A 23,924-nucleotide genomic window follows, 5' to 3' on the forward strand; every position below is an offset into this window, starting at 1 on the left:
ATGTGCGCTGCTATTTAACCCTCCGCACCCCATGACAGCAACGGACAGCCAGGAGTTTTTGTAGGTGAATAACATCAACATTTGACAATAATATTGCTCGGTTATGATAGTGAGGTGAGCTGTTGAGGATATCTGTTGGTAGGTGCTGTTCCTGACAATGTAGCTGCTGTTAGCAGAAACTTCTATAAGCTTTGGAGGTAATGCCACCAGACTTGGTCAATTACCCAGAAAACTCTATTGCAATGTGTGACTATAATAAAACTTGGTGTTGCAATGTGTCATTGAGAATTATTTGGAGGAATTTGGAACATCCTAAAAGGATTCTCAGGAATCTGGAACATTCCAATAGAACTCTCAAAAATCCTAAAATAGCTCTTGTGAATTCGAAACATTCTAAAAGAATTCTCAGGAATCTGGAACAGTCTAAGAACGCTCAGGAATCTGGAACATTCTAATAGAACTCTCAAAAATCCTAAAATAGCTCTTGTGAATTCGAAACATTCTAAAAGAATTCTCAGGAATACAGGGTTAACTTTTGATACTTCTTTTTAAATACTCTCATTACTACCTTTCCCTAGCCCATCGTTGTAAATAGGAATATCTTTGTAATAACTTACTTGGTTACCTTGTGGTACAAATGTAACACGAGTGTGTGTTACATGAGACTATGCTCTTGCCCTAGTTCCATTTCAGTTAATATCTGTTGAATACAATTTACAGATGTTCAAGAAATAAAACTCTCAAGTCCAATCCACTTCAAGTCCAACTTCAATAGAAGAATCAGAGCCTTCCAGAGACGGTCTCACGTCTCTCATGGTCAGTCATTTTGACCTTTCACTAATGATGTTGAAGTACAGATAGGCAACAATAGCTTCGGCTTTTGTAAGGCATCAGTGGAGAAGAAGATTAACAGAAGAGTGAGCAGGATATTGTTTGTTTTTATAATAATGCGATTAATACATGAATAAAAGAAATTCTTTTGCAAAAGTCATTTACAATGTGCAGGTGTTTCATATATTTTTATTCACAGTGTCAACACTGACTGGTTAGTGGCTACTCAAGTGTGCTTCAAGTCCACCGCATTGTAAGGTGTTAGATTGTGTGGTCTAAGGATCTGGGTTAAGACTCCAGGCTCCTCACACATGTGGGTTGAAATCCTATTGCTGCAATAAGAGTTTAACCAGGGCAGGCAGATGCTATTGTATCCAAAAACATTCAGGCAAGTATTAAACATGTTTTTCTAAAACAGCAAGAGCATCACTGAATGTTCTGGGCTTCTATTTTGTGCTGCACTTTTCAAGTTTTACTATCTAGATTTTTGCGATGAGGTCCTTACTCGCATTGGTAGCATGACCGAGCGGTCTAAGGTGCTGGATTAAGGCTCCAGTCTCTTCGGAGGCGTGGGTTCGAATCCCACTGCTGCCATAGTGTTCTAGCGGCAAAGTTTTGTTTCTTCCATGCCTTACCAATAAATTGTAAGGGCTGCAGTGGAAATCAAATCTGTTATAGAATGTCTGTCAAGTCCAAACATGCAGGAAACCCATCAGGAGCAATTCTTCCAAACCACATTAGGCACGTGCTGTAAAGTCATTTACAACTTGCATGTTTTTCATGTCTTTTTGTTCATGGTCTCATCACTGACTGGTTAGTGGACTTTCCCACATGCCACTCAAGTGTGCTTCAAGTCCAGTCCACTCCCTTGTAATGTGCTTTTGAGCAGAACCTGCAACTGCTGGAGAATTGATTAAGGTGCTGCTATGTTGGTCTCACCAAGGCTGCAGAGTGACAAGAGTATCCTTGATTTCATGACAGTGGAGCAGTCCCATATGGTCTAGCGGCTAGAATGCCTGGTTCTAACCCAGCAGCACGAGCACGACAGTGGCGCATTACCAAACCAATCCCATATGGTCTAGCGGTTAGGATTCCTGGTTTTCACCCAGGCGACCCGGGTTCAACTCCCGGTATGGGAACATGTCTTTAATGTGCCCACAAGCCAATGTGTTCTTTGTGTTAATCCCACGATGGATTACATAGGGCAAAGTTGTTGGCTGAAGGCAAACATCAGGTAAGGCTAAGCACATGGCATAACGGTTCAGATCAGGACTGTACAGTCTTCAGTGATGAGGATGTACACAAGCAGGCCTGCAATTATGAGCGGCGAGTCAAGGTGGCTGTTTATGTGAAAATCAAATGAGCTTCTTTGAAACAAGGGTGGGTGCATTAAGGGTACGTCTCTTGCCATCTTACAATGCTGTGATTGGAACCCTTCCTTGACTCTCTGTGAATGGTGATCCTGCCTGTTGATCAGTGCTTATGACAAGTTGCATATGGACAATGATGAAACTGAGCCAAGAGCCCATTGTTAATCAGGGTTGATGAACAGGTTTTAACCAGGACAGGCAGATGTTTTTGTGTCCAAAAAGTATTAAACATGTTTTTCTACAACAGTAAGAGCATCACTGAATGTTCTGAGCTCCTATTTTGTGCTGCACTTTTTCAAGTTTTACTGTCTAGAGTTTTGCGATGAGGTCCTCACTCGCAATGGTAGCATGACCGAGCGGTCTAAGGTGCTGGATTTAGGCTCCAGTCTCTTCGGAGGCGTGGGTTCGAATCCCACTGCTGCCATAGTCTTCAGGTTCTTTTCGTGTTTCTTCCATCCCCTACCAATAAATTGTAAGGGCTGCAGTGGAACTCAAATCTGTTACAGAATGTCTGTCAAGTACAATCAAGCAGGAATCTCATCAAGAGCAATTCTTCCAAACCAGGGTGATGTTAGGTGTTGTGCAAGTTTTCCATTCAATAAAGCCTCCAGACAAGCGGTCAGTGGTAGCTAACATTCTTTAATAATAACAAGAACAGAAGCCAAGCTTGGTGAAGGAATGCATCATTGCGGGGCAGACGATGGGCAGAGTCCCTAACTGAGTCTAGCATGGCCTTCAGTTACATACCTCTTACAGGAACTAAAGGCAGTACACAGCTGTTTTCACACCTTTGGTACCCCCACCCCCAAAGAAAGTTTCACACTCCCTTGCCACCTCTTACAGTGGAGAAGGAGACAAAAGACTCCTCCCCCCACTCTGGGTCCTTTATGTGTGAATGCTTCCCTCAAACATCCTGAGATACCATCTGTTACCAGTATGAGTGTGAGAGACATGCTGAAATCCAGTGGCACCAAGGTATTATACAACCACAAAGGGACCATGAGTATGTTAAGCTATTTTCAGATGTGCGCTGCTATTTAACCCTCCGCACCCCATGACAGCAACGGACAGCCAGGAGTTTTTGTAGGTGAATAACATCAACATTTGACAATAATATTGCTCGGTTATGATAGTGAGGTGAGCTGTTGAGGATATCTGTTGGTAGGTGCTGGTCCTGACAATGTAGCTGCTGTTAGCAGAAACTTCTATAAGCTTTGGAGGTAATGCCACCAGACTTGGTCAATTACCCAGAAAACTCTATTGCAATGTGTGACTATAATAAAACTTGGTGTTGCAATGTGTCATTGAGAATTATTTGGAGGAATTTGGAACATCCTAAAAGGATTCTCAGGAATCTGGAACATTCCAATAGAACTCTCAAAAATCCTAAAATAGCTCTTGTGAATTCGAAACATTCTAAAAGAATTCTCAGGAATCTGGAACAGTCTAAGAACGCTCAGGAATCTGGAACATTCTAATAGAACTCTCAAAAATCCTAAAATAGCTCTTGTGAATTCGAAACATTCTAAAAGAATTCTCAGGAATACAGGGTTAACTTTTGATACTTCTTTTTAAATACTCTCATTACTACCTTTCCCTAGCCCATCGTTGTAAATAGGAATATCTTTGTAATAACTTACTTGGTTACCTTGTGGTACAAATGTAACACGAGTGTGTGTTACATGAGACTATGCTCTTGCCCTAGTTCCATTTCAGTTAATATCTGTTGAATACAATTTACAGATGTTCAAGAAATAAAACTCTCAAGTCCAATCCACTTCAAGTCCAACTTCAATAGAAGAATCAGAGCCTTCCAGAGACGGTCTCACGTCTCTCATGGTCAGTCATTTTGACCTTTCACTAATGATGTTGAAGTACAGATAGGCAACAATAGCTTCGGCTTTTGTAAGGCATCAGTGGAGAAGAAGATTAACAGAAGAGTGAGCAGGATATTGTTTGTTTTTATAATAATGCGATTAATACATGAATAAAAGAAATTCTTTTGCAAAAGTCATTTACAATGTGCAGGTGTTTCATATATTTTTATTCACAGTGTCAACACTGACTGGTTAGTGGCTACTCAAGTGTGCTTCAAGTCCACCGCATTGTAAGGTGTTAGATTGTGTGGTCTAAGGATCTGGGTTAAGACTCCAGGCTCCTCACACATGTGGGTTGAAATCCTATTGCTGCAATAAGAGTTTAACCAGGGCAGGCAGATGCTATTGTATCCAAAAACATTCAGGCAAGTATTAAACATGTTTTTCTAAAACAGCAAGAGCATCACTGAATGTTCTGGGCTTCTATTTTGTGCTGCACTTTTCAAGTTTTACTATCTAGATTTTTGCGATGAGGTCCTTACTCGCATTGGTAGCATGACCGAGCGGTCTAAGGTGCTGGATTAAGGCTCCAGTCTCTTCGGAGGCGTGGGTTCGAATCCCACTGCTGCCATAGTGTTCTAGCGGCAAAGTTTTGTTTCTTCCATGCCTTACCAATAAATTGTAAGGGCTGCAGTGGAAATCAAATCTGTTATAGAATGTCTGTCAAGTCCAAACATGCAGGAAACCCATCAGGAGCAATTCTTCCAAACCACATTAGGCACGTGCTGTAAAGTCATTTACAACTTGCGTGTTTTTCATGTCTTTTTGTTCATGGTCTCATCACTGACTGGTTAGTGGACTTTCCCACATGCCACTCAAGTGTGCTTCAAGTCCAGTCCACTCCCTTGTAATGTGCTTTTGAGCAGAACCTGCAACTGCTGGAGAATTGATTAAGGTGCTGCTATGTTGGTCTCACCAAGGCTGCAGAGTGACAAGAGTATCCTTGATTTCATGACAGTGGAGCAGTCCCATATGGTCTAGCGGCTAGAATGCCTGGTTCTAACCCAGCAGCACGAGCACGACAGTGGCGCATTACCAAACCAATCCCATATGGTCTAGCGGTTAGGATTCCTGGTTTTCACCCAGGCGACCCGGGTTCAACTCCCGGTATGGGAACATGTCTTTAATGTGCCCACAAGCCAATGTGTTCTTTGTGTTAATCCCACGATGGATTACATAGGGCAAAGTTGTTGGCTGAAGGCAAACATCAGGTAAGGCTAAGCACATGGCATAACGGTTCAGATCAGGACTGTACAGTCTTCAGTGATGAGGATGTACACAAGCAGGCCTGCAATTATGAGCGGCGAGTCAAGGTGGCTGTTTATGTGAAAATCAAATGAGCTTCTTTGAAACAAGGGTGGGTGCATTAAGGGTACGTCTCTTGCCATCTTACAATGCTGTGATTGGAACCCTTCCTTGACTCTCTGTGAATGGTGATCCTGCCTGTTGATCAGTGCTTATGACAAGTTGCATATGGACAATGATGAAACTGAGCCAAGAGCCCATTGTTAATCAGGGTTGATGAACAGGTTTTAACCAGGACAGGCAGATGTTTTTGTGTCCAAAAAGTATTAAACATGTTTTTCTACAACAGTAAGAGCATCACTGAATGTTCTGAGCTCCTATTTTGTGCTGCACTTTTTCAAGTTTTACTGTCTAGAGTTTTGCGATGAGGTCCTCACTCGCAATGGTAGCATGACCGAGCGGTCTAAGGTGCTGGATTTAGGCTCCAGTCTCTTCGGAGGCGTGGGTTCGAATCCCACTGCTGCCATAGTCTTCAGGTTCTTTTCGTGTTTCTTCCATCCCCTACCAATAAATTGTAAGGGCTGCAGTGGAACTCAAATCTGTTACAGAATGTCTGTCAAGTACAATCAAGCAGGAATCTCATCAAGAGCAATTCTTCCAAACCAGGGTGATGTTAGGTGTTGTGCAAGTTTTCCATTCAATAAAGCCTCCAGACAAGCGGTCAGTGGTAGCTAACATTCTTTAATAATAACAAGAACAGAAGCCAAGCTTGGTGAAGGAATGCATCATTGCGGGGCAGACGATGGGCAGAGTCCCTAACTGAGTCTAGCATGGCCTTCAGTTACATACCTCTTACAGGAACTAAAGGCAGTACACAGCTGTTTTCACACCTTTGGTACCCCCACCCCCAAAGAAAGTTTCACACTCCCTTGCCACCTCTTACAGTGGAGAAGGAGACAAAAGACTCCTCCCCCCACTCTGGGTCCTTTATGTGTGAATGCTTCCCTCAAACATCCTGAGATACCATCTGTTACCAGTATGAGTGTGAGAGACATGCTGAAATCCAGTGGCACCAAGGTATTATACAACCACAAAGGGACCATGAGTATGTTAAGCTATTTTCAGATGTGCGCTGCTATTTAACCCTCCGCACCCCATGACAGCAACGGACAGCCAGGAGTTTTTGTAGGTGAATAACATCAACATTTGACAATAATATTGCTCGGTTATGATAGTGAGGTGAGCTGTTGAGGATATCTGTTGGTAGGTGCTGTTCCTGACAATGTAGCTGCTGTTAGCAGAAACTTCTATAAGCTTTGGAGGTAATGCCACCAGACTTGGTCAATTACCCAGAAAACTCTATTGCAATGTGTGACTATAATAAAACTTGGTGTTGCAATGTGTCATTGAGAATTATTTGGAGGAATTTGGAACATCCTAAAAGGATTCTCAGGAATCTGGAACATTCCAATAGAACTCTCAAAAATCCTAAAATAGCTCTTGTGAATTCGAAACATTCTAAAAGAATTCTCAGGAATCTGGAACAGTCTAAGAACGCTCAGGAATCTGGAACATTCTAATAGAACTCTCAAAAATCCTAAAATAGCTCTTGTGAATTCGAAACATTCTAAAAGAATTCTCAGGAATACAGGGTTAACTTTTGATACTTCTTTTTAAATACTCTCATTACTACCTTTCCCTAGCCCATCGTTGTAAATAGGAATATCTTTGTAATAACTTACTTGGTTACCTTGTGGTACAAATGTAACACGAGTGTGTGTTACATGAGACTATGCTCTTGCCCTAGTTCCATTTCAGTTAATATCTGTTGAATACAATTTACAGATGTTCAAGAAATAAAACTCTCAAGTCCAATCCACTTCAAGTCCAACTTCAATAGAAGAATCAGAGCCTTCCAGAGACGGTCTCACGTCTCTCATGGTCAGTCATTTTGACCTTTCACTAATGATGTTGAAGTACAGATAGGCAACAATAGCTTCGGCTTTTGTAAGGCATCAGTGGAGAAGAAGATTAACAGAAGAGTGAGCAGGATATTGTTTGTTTTTATAATAATGCGATTAATACATGAATAAAAGAAATTCTTTTGCAAAAGTCATTTACAATGTGCAGGTGTTTCATATATTTTTATTCACAGTGTCAACACTGACTGGTTAGTGGCTACTCAAGTGTGCTTCAAGTCCACCGCATTGTAAGGTGTTAGATTGTGTGGTCTAAGGATCTGGGTTAAGACTCCAGGCTCCTCACACATGTGGGTTGAAATCCTATTGCTGCAATAAGAGTTTAACCAGGGCAGGCACATGCTATTGTATCCAAAAACATTCAGGCAAGTATTAAACATGTTTTTCTAAAACAGCAAGAGCATCACTGAATGTTCTGGGCTTCTATTTTGTGCTGCACTTTTCAAGTTTTACTATCTAGATTTTTGCGATGAGGTCCTTACTCGCATTGGTAGCATGACCGAGCGGTCTAAGGTGCTGGATTAAGGCTCCAGTCTCTTCGGAGGCGTGGGTTCGAATCCCACTGCTGCCATAGTGTTCTAGCGGCAAAGTTTTGTTTCTTCCATGCCTTACCAATAAATTGTAAGGGCTGCAGTGGAAATCAAATCTGTTATAGAATGTCTGTCAAGTCCAAACATGCAGGAAACCCATCAGGAGCAATTCTTCCAAACCACATTAGGCACGTGCTGTAAAGTCATTTACAACTTGCATGTTTTTCATGTCTTTTTGTTCATGGTCTCATCACTGACTGGTTAGTGGACTTTCCCACATGCCACTCAAGTGTGCTTCAAGTCCAGTCCACTCCCTTGTAATGTGCTTTTGAGCAGAACCTGCAACTGCTGGAGAATTGATTAAGGTGCTGCTATGTTGGTCTCACCAAGGCTGCAGAGTGACAAGAGTATCCTTGATTTCATGACAGTGGAGCAGTCCCATATGGTCTAGCGGCTAGAATGCCTGGTTCTAACCCAGCAGCACGAGCACGACAGTGGCGCATTACCAAACCAATCCCATATGGTCTAGCGGTTAGGATTCCTGGTTTTCACCCAGGCGACCCGGGTTCAACTCCCGGTATGGGAACATGTCTTTAATGTGCCCACAAGCCAATGTGTTCTTTGTGTTAATCCCACGATGGATTACATAGGGCAAAGTTGTTGGCTGAAGGCAAACATCAGGTAAGGCTAAGCACATGGCATAACGGTTCAGATCAGGACTGTACAGTCTTCAGTGATGAGGATGTACACAAGCAGGCCTGCAATTATGAGCGGCGAGTCAAGGTGGCTGTTTATGTGAAAATCAAATGAGCTTCTTTGAAACAAGGGTGGGTGCATTAAGGGTACGTCTCTTGCCATCTTACAATGCTGTGATTGGAACCCTTCCTTGACTCTCTGTGAATGGTGATCCTGCCTGTTGATCAGTGCTTATGACAAGTTGCATATGGACAATGATGAAACTGAGCCAAGAGCCCATTGTTAATCAGGGTTGATGAACAGGTTTTAACCAGGACAGGCAGATGTTTTTGTGTCCAAAAAGTATTAAACATGTTTTTCTACAACAGTAAGAGCATCACTGAATGTTCTGAGCTCCTATTTTGTGCTGCACTTTTTCAAGTTTTACTGTCTAGAGTTTTGCGATGAGGTCCTCACTCGCAATGGTAGCATGACCGAGCGGTCTAAGGTGCTGGATTTAGGCTCCAGTCTCTTCGGAGGCGTGGGTTCGAATCCCACTGCTGCCATAGTCTTCAGGTTCTTTTCGTGTTTCTTCCATCCCCTACCAATAAATTGTAAGGGCTGCAGTGGAACTCAAATCTGTTACAGAATGTCTGTCAAGTACAATCAAGCAGGAATCTCATCAAGAGCAATTCTTCCAAACCAGGGTGATGTTAGGTGTTGTGCAAGTTTTCCATTCAATAAAGCCTCCAGACAAGCGGTCAGTGGTAGCTAACATTCTTTAATAATAACAAGAACAGAAGCCAAGCTTGGTGAAGGAATGCATCATTGCGGGGCAGACGATGGGCAGAGTCCCTAACTGAGTCTAGCATGGCCTTCAGTTACATACCTCTTACAGGAACTAAAGGCAGTACACAGCTGTTTTCACACCTTTGGTACCCCCACCCCCAAAGAAAGTTTCACACTCCCTTGCCACCTCTTACAGTGGAGAAGGAGACAAAAGACTCCTCCCCCCACTCTGGGTCCTTTATGTGTGAATGCTTCCCTCAAACATCCTGAGATACCATCTGTTACCAGTATGAGTGTGAGAGACATGCTGAAATCCAGTGGCACCAAGGTATTATACAACCACAAAGGGACCATGAGTATGTTAAGCTATTTTCAGATGTGCGCTGCTATTTAACCCTCCGCACCCCATGACAGCAACGGACAGCCAGGAGTTTTTGTAGGTGAATAACATCAACATTTGACAATAATATTGCTCGGTTATGATAGTGAGGTGAGCTGTTGAGGATATCTGTTGGTAGGTGCTGTTCCTGACAATGTAGCTGCTGTTAGCAGAAACTTCTATAAGCTTTGGAGGTAATGCCACCAGACTTGGTCAATTACCCAGAAAACTCTATTGCAATGTGTGACTATAATAAAACTTGGTGTTGCAATGTGTCATTGAGAATTATTTGGAGGAATTTGGAACATCCTAAAAGGATTCTCAGGAATCTGGAACATTCCAATAGAACTCTCAAAAATCCTAAAATAGCTCTTGTGAATTCGAAACATTCTAAAAGAATTCTCAGGAATCTGGAACAGTCTAAGAACGCTCAGGAATCTGGAACATTCTAATAGAACTCTCAAAAATCCTAAAATAGCTCTTGTGAATTCGAAACATTCTAAAAGAATTCTCAGGAATACAGGGTTAACTTTTGATACTTCTTTTTAAATACTCTCATTACTACCTTTCCCTAGCCCATCGTTGTAAATAGGAATATCTTTGTAATAACTTACTTGGTTACCTTGTGGTACAAATGTAACACGAGTGTGTGTTACATGAGACTATGCTCTTGCCCTAGTTCCATTTCAGTTAATATCTGTTGAATACAATTTACAGATGTTCAAGAAATAAAACTCTCAAGTCCAATCCACTTCAAGTCCAACTTCAATAGAAGAATCAGAGCCTTCCAGAGACGGTCTCACGTCTCTCATGGTCAGTCATTTTGACCTTTCACTAATGATGTTGAAGTACAGATAGGCAACAATAGCTTCGGCTTTTGTAAGGCATCAGTGGAGAAGAAGATTAACAGAAGAGTGAGCAGGATATTGTTTGTTTTTATAATAATGCGATTAATACATGAATAAAAGAAATTCTTTTGCAAAAGTCATTTACAATGTGCAGGTGTTTCATATATTTTTATTCACAGTGTCAACACTGACTGTTTAGTGGCTACTCAAGTGTGCTTCAAGTCCACCGCATTGTAAGGTGTTAGATTGTGTGGTCTAAGGATCTGGGTTAAGACTCCAGGCTCCTCACACATGTGGGTTGAAATCCTATTGCTGCAATAAGAGTTTAACCAGGGCAGGCAGATGCTATTGTATCCAAAAACATTCAGGCAAGTATTAAACATGTTTTTCTAAAACAGCAAGAGCATCACTGAATGTTCTGGGCTTCTATTTTGTGCTGCACTTTTCAAGTTTTACTATCTAGATTTTTGCGATGAGGTCCTTACTCGCATTGGTAGCATGACCGAGCGGTCTAAGGTGCTGGATTAAGGCTCCAGTCTCTTCGGAGGCGTGGGTTCGAATCCCACTGCTGCCATAGTGTTCTAGCGGCAAAGTTTTGTTTCTTCCATGCCTTACCAATAAATTGTAAGGGCTGCAGTGGAAATCAAATCTGTTATAGAATGTCTGTCAAGTCCAAACATGCAGGAAACCCATCAGGAGCAATTCTTCCAAACCACATTAGGCACGTGCTGTAAAGTCATTTACAACTTGCGTGTTTTTCATGTCTTTTTGTTCATGGTCTCATCACTGACTGGTTAGTGGACTTTCCCACATGCCACTCAAGTGTGCTTCAAGTCCAGTCCACTCCCTTGTAATGTGCTTTTGAGCAGAACCTGCAACTGCTGGAGAATTGATTAAGGTGCTGCTATGTTGGTCTCACCAAGGCTGCAGAGTGACAAGAGTATCCTTGATTTCATGACAGTGGAGCAGTCCCATATGGTCTAGCGGCTAGAATGCCTGGTTCTAACCCAGCAGCACGAGCACGACAGTGGCGCATTACCAAACCAATCCCATATGGTCTAGCGGTTAGGATTCCTGGTTTTCACCCAGGCGACCCGGGTTCAACTCCCGGTATGGGAACATGTCTTTAATGTGCCCACAAGCCAATGTGTTCTTTGTCTTAATCCCACGATGGATTAAATGGGGCAAAGTTGTTGGCTGAAGGCAAACATCAGCTAAGCACATGGCATAACGGTTCAGATCAGGACTGTACAGTCTTCAGTGATGAGGATGTACAAAAGCAGGCCTGCAATTATGAGCGGCGAGTCAAGGTGGCTGTTTATGTGAAAATCAAATGAGCTTCTTTGAAACAAGGGTGGGTGCATTAAGGGTACGTCTTTTGCCATCTTACAATGCTGTGATTGCAACCGTTCCTTGACTCTCTGTGAATGGTGATCCTGCCTGTTGATCAGTGCTTATGACAAGTTGCATATGGACAATGATGAAACTGAGCCAAGAGCCCATTGTTAATCAGGGTTGATGAACAGGTTTTAACCAGGACAGGCAGATGTTTTTGTGTCCAAAAAGTATTAAACATGTTTTTCTACAACAGCAAGAGCATCACTGAATGTTCTGAGCTCCTATTTTGTGCTGCACTTTTTCAAGTTTTACTGTCTAGATTTTTGCGATGAGGTCCTCACTCGCAATGGTAGCATGACCGAGCGGTCTAAGGTGCTGGACTTAGGCTCCAGTCTCTTCGGAGGCGTGGGTTCGAATCCCACTGCTGCCATAGTCTTCAGGTTCTTTTCGTGTTTCTTCCATCCCCTACCAATAAATTGTAAGGGCTGCAGTGGAACTCAAATCTGTTACAGAATGTCTGTCAAGTACAATCAAGCAGGAATCTCATCAAGAGCAATTCTTCCAAACCAGGGTGATGTTAGGTGTTGTGCAAGTTTTCCATTCAATAAAGCCTCCAGACAAGCGGTCAGTGGTAGCTAACATTCTTTAATAATAACAAGAACAGAAGCCAAGCTTGGTGAAGGAATGCATCATTGCGGGGCAGACGATGGGCAGAGTCCCTAACTGAGTCTAGCATGGCCTTCAGTTACATACCTCTTACAGGAACTAAAGGCAGTACACAGCTGTTTTCACACCTTTGGTACCCCCACCCCCAAAGAAAGTTTCACACTCCCTTGCCACCTCTTACAGTGGAGAAGGAGACAAAAGACTCCTCCCCCCACTCTGGGTCCTTTATGTGTGAATGCTTCCCTCAAACATCCTGAGATACCATCTGTTACCAGTATGAGTGTGAGAGACATGCTGAAATCCAGTGGCACCAAGGTATTATACAACCACAAAGGGACCATGAGTATGTTAAGCTATTTTCAGATGTGCGCTGCTATTTAACCCTCCGCACCCCATGACAGCAACGGACAGCCAGGAGTTTTTGTAGGTGAATAACATCAACATTTGACAATAATATTGCTCGGTTATGATAGTGAGGTGAGCTGTTGAGGATATCTGTTGGTAGGTGCTGTTCCTGACAATGTAGCTGCTGTTAGCAGAAACTTCTATAAGCTTTGGAGGTAATGCCACCAGACTTGGTCAATTACCCAGAAAACTCTATTGCAATGTGTGACTATAATAAAACTTGGTGTTGCAATGTGTCATTGAGAATTATTTGGAGGAATTTGGAACATCCTAAAAGGATTCTCAGGAATCTGGAACATTCTAATAGAACTCTCAAAAATCCTAAAATAGCTCTTGTGAATTCGAAACATTCTAAAAGAATTCTCAGGAATACAGGGTTAACTTTTGATACTTCTTTTTAAATACTCTCATTTCTACCTTTCCCTAGCCCATCGTTGTAAATAGGAATATCTTTGTAATAACTTACTTGGTTACCTTGTGGTACAAATGTAACACGAGTGTGTGTTACATGAGACCATGCTCTTGCCCTAGTTCCATTTCAGTTAATATCTGTTGAATACAATTTACAGATGTTCAAGAAATAAAACTCTCAAGTCCAATCCACTTCAAGTCCAACTTCAATAGAAGAATCAGAGCCTTCCAGAGACGGTCTCACGTCTCTCATGGTCAGTCATTTTGACCTTTCACTAATGATGTTGAAGTACAGACAGGCAACAATAGCTTCGGCTTTTGTAAGGCATCAGTGGAGAAGAAGATTAACAGAAGAGTGAGCAGGATATTGTTTGTTTTTATAATAATGCGATTAATACATGAATAAAAGAAATTCTTTTGCAAAAGTCATTTACAATGTGCAGGTGTTTCCTATATTTTTATTCACAGTGTCAACACTGACTGTTTAGTGGCTACTCAAGTGTGCTTCAAGTCCACCGCATTGTAAGGTGTTAGATTGTGTGGTCTAAGGATCTGGGTTAAGACTCCAGGCTCCTCACACATGTGGGTTAAAATCCTATTGCTGCAATAAGAGTTTAACCAGGGCAGGCAGATGCTATTGTATCCAAAAACATTCAGGCAAGTATTAAACATGTTTTTCTACAACAGCAAGAGCATCACTGAATGTTCTGGGCTTCTATTTTGTGCTGCACTTTTCAAGTTTTACTATCTAGATTTTTGCGATGAGGTCCTTACTCGCATTGGTAGCATGACCGAGCGGTCTAAGGTGCTGGATTAAGGCTCCAGTCTCTTCGGAGGCGTGGGTTCGAATCCCACTGCTGCCATAGTGTTCTAGCGGCAAAGTTTTGTTTCTTCCATGCCTTACCAATAAATTGTAAGGGCTGCAGTGGAAATCAAATCTGTTATAGAATGTCTGTCAAGTCCAAACATGCAGGAAACCCATCAGGAGCAATTCTTCCAAACCACATTAGGCACGTGCTGTAAAGTCATTTACAACTTGCATGTTTTTCATGTCTTTTTGTTCATGGTCTCATCACTGACTGGTTAGTGGACTTTCCCACATGCCACTCAAGTGTGCTTCAAGTCCAGTCTACTCCCTTGTAATGTGCTTTTGAGCAGAACCTGCAACTGCTGGAGAATTGATTAAGGTGCTGCTATGTTGGTCTCACCAAGGCTGCAGAGTGACAAGAGTATCCTTGATTTCATGACAGTGGAGCAGTCCCATATGGTCTAGCGGCTAGAATGCCTGGTTCTAACCCAGCAGCACGAGCACGACAGTGGCGCATTACCAAACCTATCCCATATGGTCTAGCGGTTAGGATTCCTGGTTTTCACCCAGGCGACCCGGGTTCAACTCCCGGTATGGGAACATGTCTTTAATGTGCCCACAAGCCAATGTGTTCTTTGTGTTAATCCCACGATGGATTAAATGGGGCAAAGTTGTTGGCTGAAGGCAAACATCAGCTAAGCACATGGCATAACGGTTCAGATCAGGACTGTACAGTCTTCAGTGATGAGGATGTACACAAGCAGGCCTGCAATTATGAGCGGCGAGTCAAGGTGGCTGTTTATGTGAAAATCAAATGAGCTTCTTTGAAACAAGGGTGGGTGCATTAAGGGTACGTCTTTTGCCATCTTACAATGCTGTGATTGCAACCGTTCCTTGACTCTCTGTGAATGGTGATCCTGCCTGTTGATCAGTGCTTATGACAAGTTGCATATAGACAATGATGAAACTGAGCCAAGAGCCCATTGTTAATCAGGGTTGATGAACAGGTTTTAACCAGGACAGGCAGATGTTTTTGTGTCCAAAAAGTATTAAACATGTTTTTCTACAACAGCAAGAGCATCACTGAATGTTCTGAGCTCCTATTTTGTGCTGCACTTTTTCAAGTTTTACTGTCTAGATTTTTGCGATGAGGTCCTCACTCGCAATGGTAGCATGACCGAGCGGTCTAAGGTGCTGGATTTAGGCTCCAGTCTCTTCAGAGGCGTGGTTTCGAATCCCACTGCTGCCATAGTCTTCAGGTTCTTTTCGTGTTTCTTCCATCCCCTACCAATAAATTGTAAGGGCTGCAGTGGAACTCAAATCTGTTACAGAATGTCTGTCAAGTACAATCAAGCAGGAATCTCATCAAGAGCAATTCTTCCAAACCAGGGTGATGTTAGGTGTTGTGCAAGTTTTCCATTCAATAAAGCCTCCAGACAAGCGGTCAGTGGTAGCTAACATTCTTTAATAATAACAAGAACAGAAGCCAAGCTTGGTGAAGGAATGCATCATTGCGGGGCAGACGATGGGCAGAGTCCCTAACTGAGTCTAGCATGGCCTTCAGTTACATACCTCTTACAGGAACTAAAGGCAGTACACAGCTGTTTTCACACCTTTGGTACCCCCACCCCCAAAGAAAGTTTCACACTCCCTTGCCACCTCTTACAGTGGAGAAGGAGACAAAAGACTCCTCCCCCCACTCTGGGTCCTTTATGTGTGAATGCTTCCCTCAAACATCCTGAGATACCATCTGTTACCAGTATGAGTGTGAGAGACATGCTGAAATCCAGTGGCACCAAGGTATTATACAACCACAAAGGGACCATGAGTATGTTAAGCTATTTTCAGATGTGCGCTGCTATTTAACCCTCCGCACCCCATGACAGCAACGGACAGCCAGGAGTTTTTGTAGGTGAATAACATCAACATTTGACAATAATATTGCTCGGTTATGATAGTGAGGTGAGCTGTTGAGGATATCTGTTGGTAGGTGCTGTTCCTGACAATGTAGCTGCTGTTAGCAGAAACTTCTATAAGCTTTGGAGGTAATGCCACCAGACTTGGTCAATTACCCAGAAAACTCTATTGCAATGTGTGACTATAATAAAACTTGGTGTTGCAATGTGTCATTGAGAATTATTTGGAGGAATTTGGAACATCCTAAAAGGATTCTCAGGAATCTGGAACATTCCAATAGAACTCTCAAAAATCCTAAAATAGCTCTTGTGAATTCGAAACATTCTAAAAGAATTCTCAGGAATCTGGAACAGTCTAAGAACGCTCAGGAATCTGGAACATTCTAATAGAACTCTCAAAAATCCTAAAATAGCTCTTGTGAATTCGAAACATTCTAAAAGAATTCTCAGGAATACAGGGTTAACTTTTGATACTTCTTTTTAAATACTCTCATTACTACCTTTCCCTAGCCCATCGTTGTAAATAGGAATATCTTTGTAATAACTTACTTGGTTACCTTGTGGTACAAATGTAACACGAGTGTGTGTTACATGAGACTATGCTCTTGCCCTAGTTCCATTTCAGTTAATATCTGTTGAATACAATTTACAGATGTTCAAGAAATAAAACTCTCAAGTCCAATCCACTTCAAGTCCAACTTCAATAGAAGAATCAGAGCCTTCCAGAGACGGTCTCACGTCTCTCATGGTCAGTCATTTTGACCTTTCACTAATGATGTTGAAGTACAGATAGGCAACAATAGCTTCGGCTTTTGTAAGGCATCAGTGGAGAAGAAGATTAACAGAAGAGTGAGCAGGATATTGTTTGTTTTTATAATAATGCGATTAATACATGAATAAAAGAAATTCTTTTGCAAAAGTCATTTACAATGTGCAGGTGTTTCATATATTTTTATTCACAGTGTCAACACTGACTGGTTAGTGGCTACTCAAGTGTGCTTCAAGTCCACCGCATTGTAAGGTGTTAGATTGTGTGGTCTAAGGATCTGGGTTAAGACTCCAGGCTCCTCACACATGTGGGTTGAAATCCTATTGCTGCAATAAGAGTTTAACCAGGGCAGGCACATGCTATTGTATCCAAAAACATTCAGGCAAGTATTAAACATGTTTTTCTAAAACAGCAAGAGCATCACTGAATGTTCTGGGCTTCTATTTTGTGCTGCACTTTTCAAGTTTTACTATCTAGATTTTTGCGATGAGGTCCTTACTCGCATTGGTAGCATGACCGAGCGGTCTAAGGTGCTGGATTAAGGCTCCAGTCTCTTCGGAGGCGTGGGTTCGAATCCCACTGCTGCCATAGTGTTCTAGCGGCAAAGTTTTGTTTCTTCCATGCCTTACCAATAAATTGTAAGGGCTGCAGTGGAAATCAAATCTGTTATAGAATGTCTGTCAAGTCCAAACATGCAGGAAACCCATCAGGAGCAATTCTTCCAAACCACATTAGGCACGTGCTGTAAAGTCATTTACAACTTGCATGTTTTTCATGTCTTTTTGTTCATGGTCTCATCACTGACTGGTTAGTGGACTTTCCCACATGCCACTCAAGTGTGCTTCAAGTCCAGTCCACTCCCTTGTAATGTGCTTTTGAGCAGAACCTGCAACTGCTGGAGAATTGATTAAGGTGCTGCTATGTTGGTCTCACCAAGGCTGCAGAGTGACAAGAGTATCCTTGATTTCATGACAGTGGAGCAGTCCCATATGGTCTAGCGGCTAGAATGCCTGGTTCTAACCCAGCAGCACGAGCACGACAGTGGCGCATTACCAAACCAATCCCATATGGTCTAGCGGTTAGGATTCCTGGTTTTCACCCAGGCGACCCGGGTTCAACTCCCGGTATGGGAACATGTCTTTAATGTGCCCACAAGCCAATGTGTTCTTTGTGTTAATCCCACGATGGATTACATAGGGCAAAGTTGTTGGCTGAAGGCAAACATCAGGTAAGGCTAAGCACATGGCATAACGGTTCAGATCAGGACTGTACAGTCTTCAGTGATGAGGATGTACACAAGCAGGCCTGCAATTATGAGCGGCGAGTCAAGGTGGCTGTTTATGTGAAAATCAAATGAGCTTCTTTGAAACAAGGGTGGGTGCATTAAGGGTACGTCTCTTGCCATCTTACAATGCTGTGATTGGAACCCTTCCTTGACTCTCTGTGAATGGTGATCCTGCCTGTTGATCAGTGCTTATGACAAGTTGCATATGGACAATGATGAAACTGAGCCAAGAGCCCATTGTTAATCAGGGTTGATGAACAGGTTTTAACCAGGACAGGCAGATGTTTTTGTGTCCAAAAAGTATTAAACATGTTTTTCTACAACAGTAAGAGCATCACTGAATGTTCTGAGCTCCTATTTTGTGCTGCACTTTTTCAAGTTTTACTGTCTAGAGTTTTGCGATGAGGTCCTCACTCGCAATGGTAGCATGACCGAGCGGTCTAAGGTGCTGGATTTAGGCTCCAGTCTCTTCGGAGGCGTGGGTTCGAATCCCACTGCTGCCATAGTCTTCAGGTTCTTTTCGTGTTTCTTCCATCCCCTACCAATAAATTGTAAGGGCTGCAGTGGAACTCAAATCTGTTACAGAATGTCTGTCAAGTACAATCAAGCAGGAATCTCATCAAGAGCAATTCTTCCAAACCAGGGTGATGTTAGGTGTTGTGCAAGTTTTCCATTCAATAAAGCCTCCAGACAAGCGGTCAGTGGTAGCTAACATTCTTTAATAATAACAAGAACAGAAGCCAAGCTTGGTGAAGGAATGCATCATTGCGGGGCAGACGATGGGCAGAGTCCCTAACTGAGTCTAGCATGGCCTTCAGTTACATACCTCTTACAGGAACTAAAGGCAGTACACAGCTGTTTTCACACCTTTGGTACCCCCACCCCCAAAGAAAGTTTCACACTCCCTTGCCACCTCTTACAGTGGAGAAGGAGACAAAAGACTCCTCCCCCCACTCTGGGTCCTTTATGTGTGAATGCTTCCCTCAAACATCCTGAGATACCATCTGTTACCAGTATGAGTGTGAGAGACATGCTGAAATCCAGTGGCACCAAGGTATTATACAACCACAAAGGGACCATGAGTATGTTAAGCTATTTTCAGATGTGCGCTGCTATTTAACCCTCCGCACCCCATGACAGCAACGGACAGCCAGGAGTTTTTGTAGGTGAATAACATCAACATTTGACAATAATATTGCTCGGTTATGATAGTGAGGTGAGCTGTTGAGGATATCTGTTGGTAGGTGCTGTTCCTGACAATGTAGCTGCTGTTAGCAGAAACTTCTATAAGCTTTGGAGGTAATGCCACCAGACTTGGTCAATTACCCAGAAAACTCTATTGCAATGTGTGACTATAATAAAACTTGGTGTTGCAATGTGTCATTGAGAATTATTTGGAGGAATTTGGAACATCCTAAAAGGATTCTCAGGAATCTGGAACATTCCAATAGAACTCTCAAAAATCCTAAAATAGCTCTTGTGAATTCGAAACATTCTAAAAGAATTCTCAGGAATCTGGAACAGTCTAAGAACGCTCAGGAATCTGGAACATTCTAATAGAACTCTCAAAAATCCTAAAATAGCTCTTGTGAATTCGAAACATTCTAAAAGAATTCTCAGGAATACAGGGTTAACTTTTGATACTTCTTTTTAAATACTCTCATTACTACCTTTCCCTAGCCCATCGTTGTAAATAGGAATATCTTTGTAATAACTTACTTGGTTACCTTGTGGTACAAATGTAACACGAGTGTGTGTTACATGAGACTATGCTCTTGCCCTAGTTCCATTTCAGTTAATATCTGTTGAATACAATTTACAGATGTTCAAGAAATAAAACTCTCAAGTCCAATCCACTTCAAGTCCAACTTCAATAGAAGAATCAGAGCCTTCCAGAGACGGTCTCACGTCTCTCATGGTCAGTCATTTTGACCTTTCACTAATGATGTTGAAGTACAGATAGGCAACAATAGCTTCGGCTTTTGTAAGGCATCAGTGGAGAAGAAGATTAACAGAAGAGTGAGCAGGATATTGTTTGTTTTTATAATAATGCGATTAATACATGAATAAAAGAAATTCTTTTGCAAAAGTCATTTACAATGTGCAGGTGTTTCATATATTTTTATTCACAGTGTCAACACTGACTGGTTAGTGGCTACTCAAGTGTGCTTCAAGTCCACCGCATTGTAAGGTGTTAGATTGTGTGGTCTAAGGATCTGGGTTAAGACTCCAGGCTCCTCACACATGTGGGTTGAAATCCTATTGCTGCAATAAGAGTTTAACCAGGGCAGGCACATGCTATTGTATCCAAAAACATTCAGGCAAGTATTAAACATGTTTTTCTAAAACAGCAAGAGCATCACTGAATGTTCTGGGCTTCTATTTTGTGCTGCACTTTTCAAGTTTTACTATCTAGATTTTTGCGATGAGGTCCTTACTCGCATTGGTAGCATGACCGAGCGGTCTAAGGTGCTGGATTAAGGCTCCAGTCTCTTCGGAGGCGTGGGTTCGAATCCCACTGCTGCCATAGTGTTCTAGCGGCAAAGTTTTGTTTCTTCCATGCCTTACCAATAAATTGTAAGGGCTGCAGTGGAAATCAAATCTGTTATAGAATGTCTGTCAAGTCCAAACATGCAGGAAACCCATCAGGAGCAATTCTTCCAAACCACATTAGGCACGTGCTGTAAAGTCATTTACAACTTGCATGTTTTTCATGTCTTTTTGTTCATGGTCTCATCACTGACTGGTTAGTGGACTTTCCCACATGCCACTCAAGTGTGCTTCAAGTCCAGTCCACTCCCTTGTAATGTGCTTTTGAGCAGAACCTGCAACTGCTGGAGAATTGATTAAGGTGCTGCTATGTTGGTCTCACCAAGGCTGCAGAGTGACAAGAGTATCCTTGATTTCATGACAGTGGAGCAGTCCCATATGGTCTAGCGGCTAGAATGCCTGGTTCTAACCCAGCAGCACGAGCACGACAGTGGCGCATTACCAAACCAATCCCATATGGTCTAGCGGTTAGGATTCCTGGTTTTCACCCAGGCGACCCGGGTTCAACTCCCGGTATGGGAACATGTCTTTAATGTGCCCACAAGCCAATGTGTTCTTTGTGTTAATCCCACGATGGATTACATAGGGCAAAGTTGTTGGCTGAAGGCAAACATCAGGTAAGGCTAAGCACATGGCATAACGGTTCAGATCAGGACTGTACAGTCTTCAGTGATGAGGATGTACACAAGCAGGCCTGCAATTATGAGCGGCGAGTCAAGGTGGCTGTTTATGTGAAAATCAAATGAGCTTCTTTGAAACAAGGGTGGGTGCATTAAGGGTACGTCTCTTGCCATCTTACAATGCTGTGATTGGAACCCTTCCTTGACTCTCTGTGAATGGTGATCCTGCCTGTTGATCAGTGCTTATGACAAGTTGCATATGGACAATGATGAAACTGAGCCAAGAGCCCATTGTTAATCAGGGTTGATGAACAGGTTTTAACCAGGACAGGCAGATGTTTTTGTGTCCAAAAAGTATTAAACATGTTTTTCTACAACAGTAAGAGCATCACTGAATGTTCTGAGCTCCTATTTTGTGCTGCACTTTTTCAAGTTTTACTGTCTAGAGTTTTGCGATGAGGTCCTCACTCGCAATGGTAGCATGACTGAGCGGTCTAAGGTGCTGGATTTAGGCTCCAGTCTCTTCGGAGGCGTGGGTTCGAATCCCACTGCTGCCATAGTCTTCAGGTTCTTTTCGTGTTTCTTCCATCCCCTACCAATAAATTGTAAGGGCTGCAGTGGAACTCAAATCTGTTACAGAATGTCTGTCAAGTACAATCAAGCAGGAATCTCATCAAGAGCAATTCTTCCAAACCAGGGTGATGTTAGGTGTTGTGCAAGTTTTCCATTCAATAAAGCCTCCAGACAAGCGGTCAGTGGTAGCTAACATTCTTTAATAATAACAAGAACAGAAGCCAAGCTTGGTGAAGGAATGCATCATTGCGGGGCAGACGATGGGCAGAGTCCCTAACTGAGTCTAGCATGGCCTTCAGTTACATACCTCTTACAGGAACTAAAGGCAGTACACAGCTGTTTTCACACCTTTGGTACCCCCACCCCCAAAGAAAGTTTCACACTCCCTTGCCACCTCTTACAGTGGAGAAGGAGACAAAAGACTCCTCCCCCCACTCTGGGTCCTTTATGTGTGAATGCTTCCCTCAAACATCCTGAGATACCATCTGTTACCAGTATGAGTGTGAGAGACATGCTGAAATCCAGTGGCACCAAGGTATTATACAACCACAAAGGGACCATGAGTATGTTAAGCTATTTTCAGATGTGCGCTGCTATTTAACCCTCCGCACCCCATGACAGCAACGGACAGCCAGGAGTTTTTGTAGGTGAATAACATCAACATTTGACAATAATATTGCTCGGTTATGATAGTGAGGTGAGCTGTTGAGGATATCTGTTGGTAGGTGCTGGTCCTGACAATGTAGCTGCTGTTAGCAGAAACTTCTATAAGCTTTGGAGGTAATGCCACCAGACTTGGTCAATTACCCAGAAAACTCTATTGCAATGTGTGACTATAATAAAACTTGGTGTTGCAATGTGTCATTGAGAATTATTTGGAGGAATTTGGAACATCCTAAAAGGATTCTCAGGAATCTGGAACATTCCAATAGAACTCTCAAAAATCCTAAAATAGCTCTTGTGAATTCGAAACATTCTAAAAGAATTCTCAGGAATCTGGAACAGTCTAAGAACGCTCAGGAATCTGGAACATTCTAATAGAACTCTCAAAAATCCTAAAATAGCTCTTGTGAATTCGAAACATTCTAAAAGAATTCTCAGGAATACAGGGTTAACTTTTGATACTTCTTTTTAAATACTCTCATTACTACCTTTCCCTAGCCCATCGTTGTAAATAGGAATATCTTTGTAATAACTTACTTGGTTACCTTGTGGTACAAATGTAACACGAGTGTGTGTTACATGAGACTATGCTCTTGCCCTAGTTCCATTTCAGTTAATATCTGTTGAATACAATTTACAGATGTTCAAGAAATAAAACTCTCAAGTCCAATCCACTTCAAGTCCAACTTCAATAGAAGAATCAGAGCCTTCCAGAGACGGTCTCACGTCTCTCATGGTCAGTCATTTTGACCTTTCACTAATGATGTTGAAGTACAGATAGGCAACAATAGCTTCGGCTTTTGTAAGGCATCAGTGGAGAAGAAGATTAACAGAAGAGTGAGCAGGATATTGTTTGTTTTTATAATAATGCGATTAATACATGAATAAAAGAAATTCTTTTGCAAAAGTCATTTACAATGTGCAGGTGTTTCATATATTTTTATTCACAGTGTCAACACTGACTGGTTAGTGGCTACTCAAGTGTGCTTCAAGTCCACCGCATTGTAAGGTGTTAGATTGTGTGGTCTAAGGATCTGGGTTAAGACTCCAGGCTCCTCACACATGTGGGTTGAAATCCTATTGCTGCAATAAGAGTTTAACCAGGGCAGGCAGATGCTATTGTATCCAAAAACATTCAGGCAAGTATTAAACATGTTTTTCTAAAACAGCAAGAGCATCACTGAATGTTCTGGGCTTCTATTTTGTGCTGCACTTTTCAAGTTTTACTATCTAGATTTTTGCGATGAGGTCCTTACTCGCATTGGTAGCATGACCGAGCGGTCTAAGGTGCTGGATTAAGGCTCCAGTCTCTTCGGAGGCGTGGGTTCGAATCCCACTGCTGCCATAGTGTTCTAGCGGCAAAGTTTTGTTTCTTCCATGCCTTACCAATAAATTGT

At 42.3% G+C, this 23,924-nt stretch overlaps 22 non-coding genes across 22 annotated transcripts; all 22 read left to right on the forward strand.

Moving 5' to 3' along the window:
- The first annotated feature begins 1,343 nt into the window (after positions 1–1,343).
- On the forward strand, positions 1,344–1,425 carry trnal-aag (transfer RNA leucine (anticodon AAG)). Its single transcript has one exon. It is a non-coding gene; the product is annotated as a tRNA-Leu (tRNA).
- A 473-nt stretch (positions 1,426–1,898) lies between these two features.
- Positions 1,899–1,970, forward strand: trnae-uuc (transfer RNA glutamic acid (anticodon UUC)). Its single transcript has one exon. It is a non-coding gene; the product is annotated as a tRNA-Glu (tRNA).
- Positions 1,971–2,543: 573 nt separating this feature from the next.
- Positions 2,544–2,625, forward strand: trnal-uag (transfer RNA leucine (anticodon UAG)). The gene has a single exon. It is a non-coding gene; the product is annotated as a tRNA-Leu (tRNA).
- A 1,942-nt stretch (positions 2,626–4,567) lies between these two features.
- Positions 4,568–4,649, forward strand: trnal-aag (transfer RNA leucine (anticodon AAG)). Its single transcript has one exon. It is a non-coding gene; the product is annotated as a tRNA-Leu (tRNA).
- Positions 4,650–5,122: 473 nt separating this feature from the next.
- Positions 5,123–5,194, forward strand: trnae-uuc (transfer RNA glutamic acid (anticodon UUC)). The gene has a single exon. It is a non-coding gene; the product is annotated as a tRNA-Glu (tRNA).
- A 573-nt stretch (positions 5,195–5,767) lies between these two features.
- trnal-uag (transfer RNA leucine (anticodon UAG)) lies at positions 5,768–5,849 on the forward strand. Its single transcript has one exon. It is a non-coding gene; the product is annotated as a tRNA-Leu (tRNA).
- A 1,942-nt stretch (positions 5,850–7,791) lies between these two features.
- trnal-aag (transfer RNA leucine (anticodon AAG)) lies at positions 7,792–7,873 on the forward strand. Its single transcript has one exon. It is a non-coding gene; the product is annotated as a tRNA-Leu (tRNA).
- A 473-nt stretch (positions 7,874–8,346) lies between these two features.
- On the forward strand, positions 8,347–8,418 carry trnae-uuc (transfer RNA glutamic acid (anticodon UUC)). Its single transcript has one exon. It is a non-coding gene; the product is annotated as a tRNA-Glu (tRNA).
- Positions 8,419–8,991: 573 nt separating this feature from the next.
- On the forward strand, positions 8,992–9,073 carry trnal-uag (transfer RNA leucine (anticodon UAG)). Its single transcript has one exon. It is a non-coding gene; the product is annotated as a tRNA-Leu (tRNA).
- Positions 9,074–11,015: 1,942 nt separating this feature from the next.
- On the forward strand, positions 11,016–11,097 carry trnal-aag (transfer RNA leucine (anticodon AAG)). Its single transcript has one exon. It is a non-coding gene; the product is annotated as a tRNA-Leu (tRNA).
- Positions 11,098–11,570: 473 nt separating this feature from the next.
- On the forward strand, positions 11,571–11,642 carry trnae-uuc (transfer RNA glutamic acid (anticodon UUC)). The gene has a single exon. It is a non-coding gene; the product is annotated as a tRNA-Glu (tRNA).
- A 567-nt stretch (positions 11,643–12,209) lies between these two features.
- trnal-uag (transfer RNA leucine (anticodon UAG)) lies at positions 12,210–12,291 on the forward strand. Its single transcript has one exon. It is a non-coding gene; the product is annotated as a tRNA-Leu (tRNA).
- A 1,833-nt stretch (positions 12,292–14,124) lies between these two features.
- trnal-aag (transfer RNA leucine (anticodon AAG)) lies at positions 14,125–14,206 on the forward strand. The gene has a single exon. It is a non-coding gene; the product is annotated as a tRNA-Leu (tRNA).
- A 473-nt stretch (positions 14,207–14,679) lies between these two features.
- trnae-uuc (transfer RNA glutamic acid (anticodon UUC)) lies at positions 14,680–14,751 on the forward strand. Its single transcript has one exon. It is a non-coding gene; the product is annotated as a tRNA-Glu (tRNA).
- Positions 14,752–15,318: 567 nt separating this feature from the next.
- trnal-uag (transfer RNA leucine (anticodon UAG)) lies at positions 15,319–15,400 on the forward strand. Its single transcript has one exon. It is a non-coding gene; the product is annotated as a tRNA-Leu (tRNA).
- Positions 15,401–17,342: 1,942 nt separating this feature from the next.
- On the forward strand, positions 17,343–17,424 carry trnal-aag (transfer RNA leucine (anticodon AAG)). Its single transcript has one exon. It is a non-coding gene; the product is annotated as a tRNA-Leu (tRNA).
- A 473-nt stretch (positions 17,425–17,897) lies between these two features.
- Positions 17,898–17,969, forward strand: trnae-uuc (transfer RNA glutamic acid (anticodon UUC)). Its single transcript has one exon. It is a non-coding gene; the product is annotated as a tRNA-Glu (tRNA).
- A 573-nt stretch (positions 17,970–18,542) lies between these two features.
- Positions 18,543–18,624, forward strand: trnal-uag (transfer RNA leucine (anticodon UAG)). Its single transcript has one exon. It is a non-coding gene; the product is annotated as a tRNA-Leu (tRNA).
- A 1,942-nt stretch (positions 18,625–20,566) lies between these two features.
- trnal-aag (transfer RNA leucine (anticodon AAG)) lies at positions 20,567–20,648 on the forward strand. Its single transcript has one exon. It is a non-coding gene; the product is annotated as a tRNA-Leu (tRNA).
- Positions 20,649–21,121: 473 nt separating this feature from the next.
- Positions 21,122–21,193, forward strand: trnae-uuc (transfer RNA glutamic acid (anticodon UUC)). The gene has a single exon. It is a non-coding gene; the product is annotated as a tRNA-Glu (tRNA).
- Positions 21,194–21,766: 573 nt separating this feature from the next.
- On the forward strand, positions 21,767–21,848 carry trnal-uag (transfer RNA leucine (anticodon UAG)). Its single transcript has one exon. It is a non-coding gene; the product is annotated as a tRNA-Leu (tRNA).
- A 1,942-nt stretch (positions 21,849–23,790) lies between these two features.
- trnal-aag (transfer RNA leucine (anticodon AAG)) lies at positions 23,791–23,872 on the forward strand. Its single transcript has one exon. It is a non-coding gene; the product is annotated as a tRNA-Leu (tRNA).
- The last annotated feature ends 52 nt before the right edge of the window (positions 23,873–23,924 follow it).

Source organism: Astatotilapia calliptera, chromosome 3 (genome assembly GCF_964374335.1).
Source record: "Astatotilapia calliptera chromosome 3, fAstCal68.1, whole genome shotgun sequence".
Classification (NCBI taxonomy): domain Eukaryota; kingdom Metazoa; phylum Chordata; class Actinopteri; order Cichliformes; family Cichlidae; genus Astatotilapia; species Astatotilapia calliptera.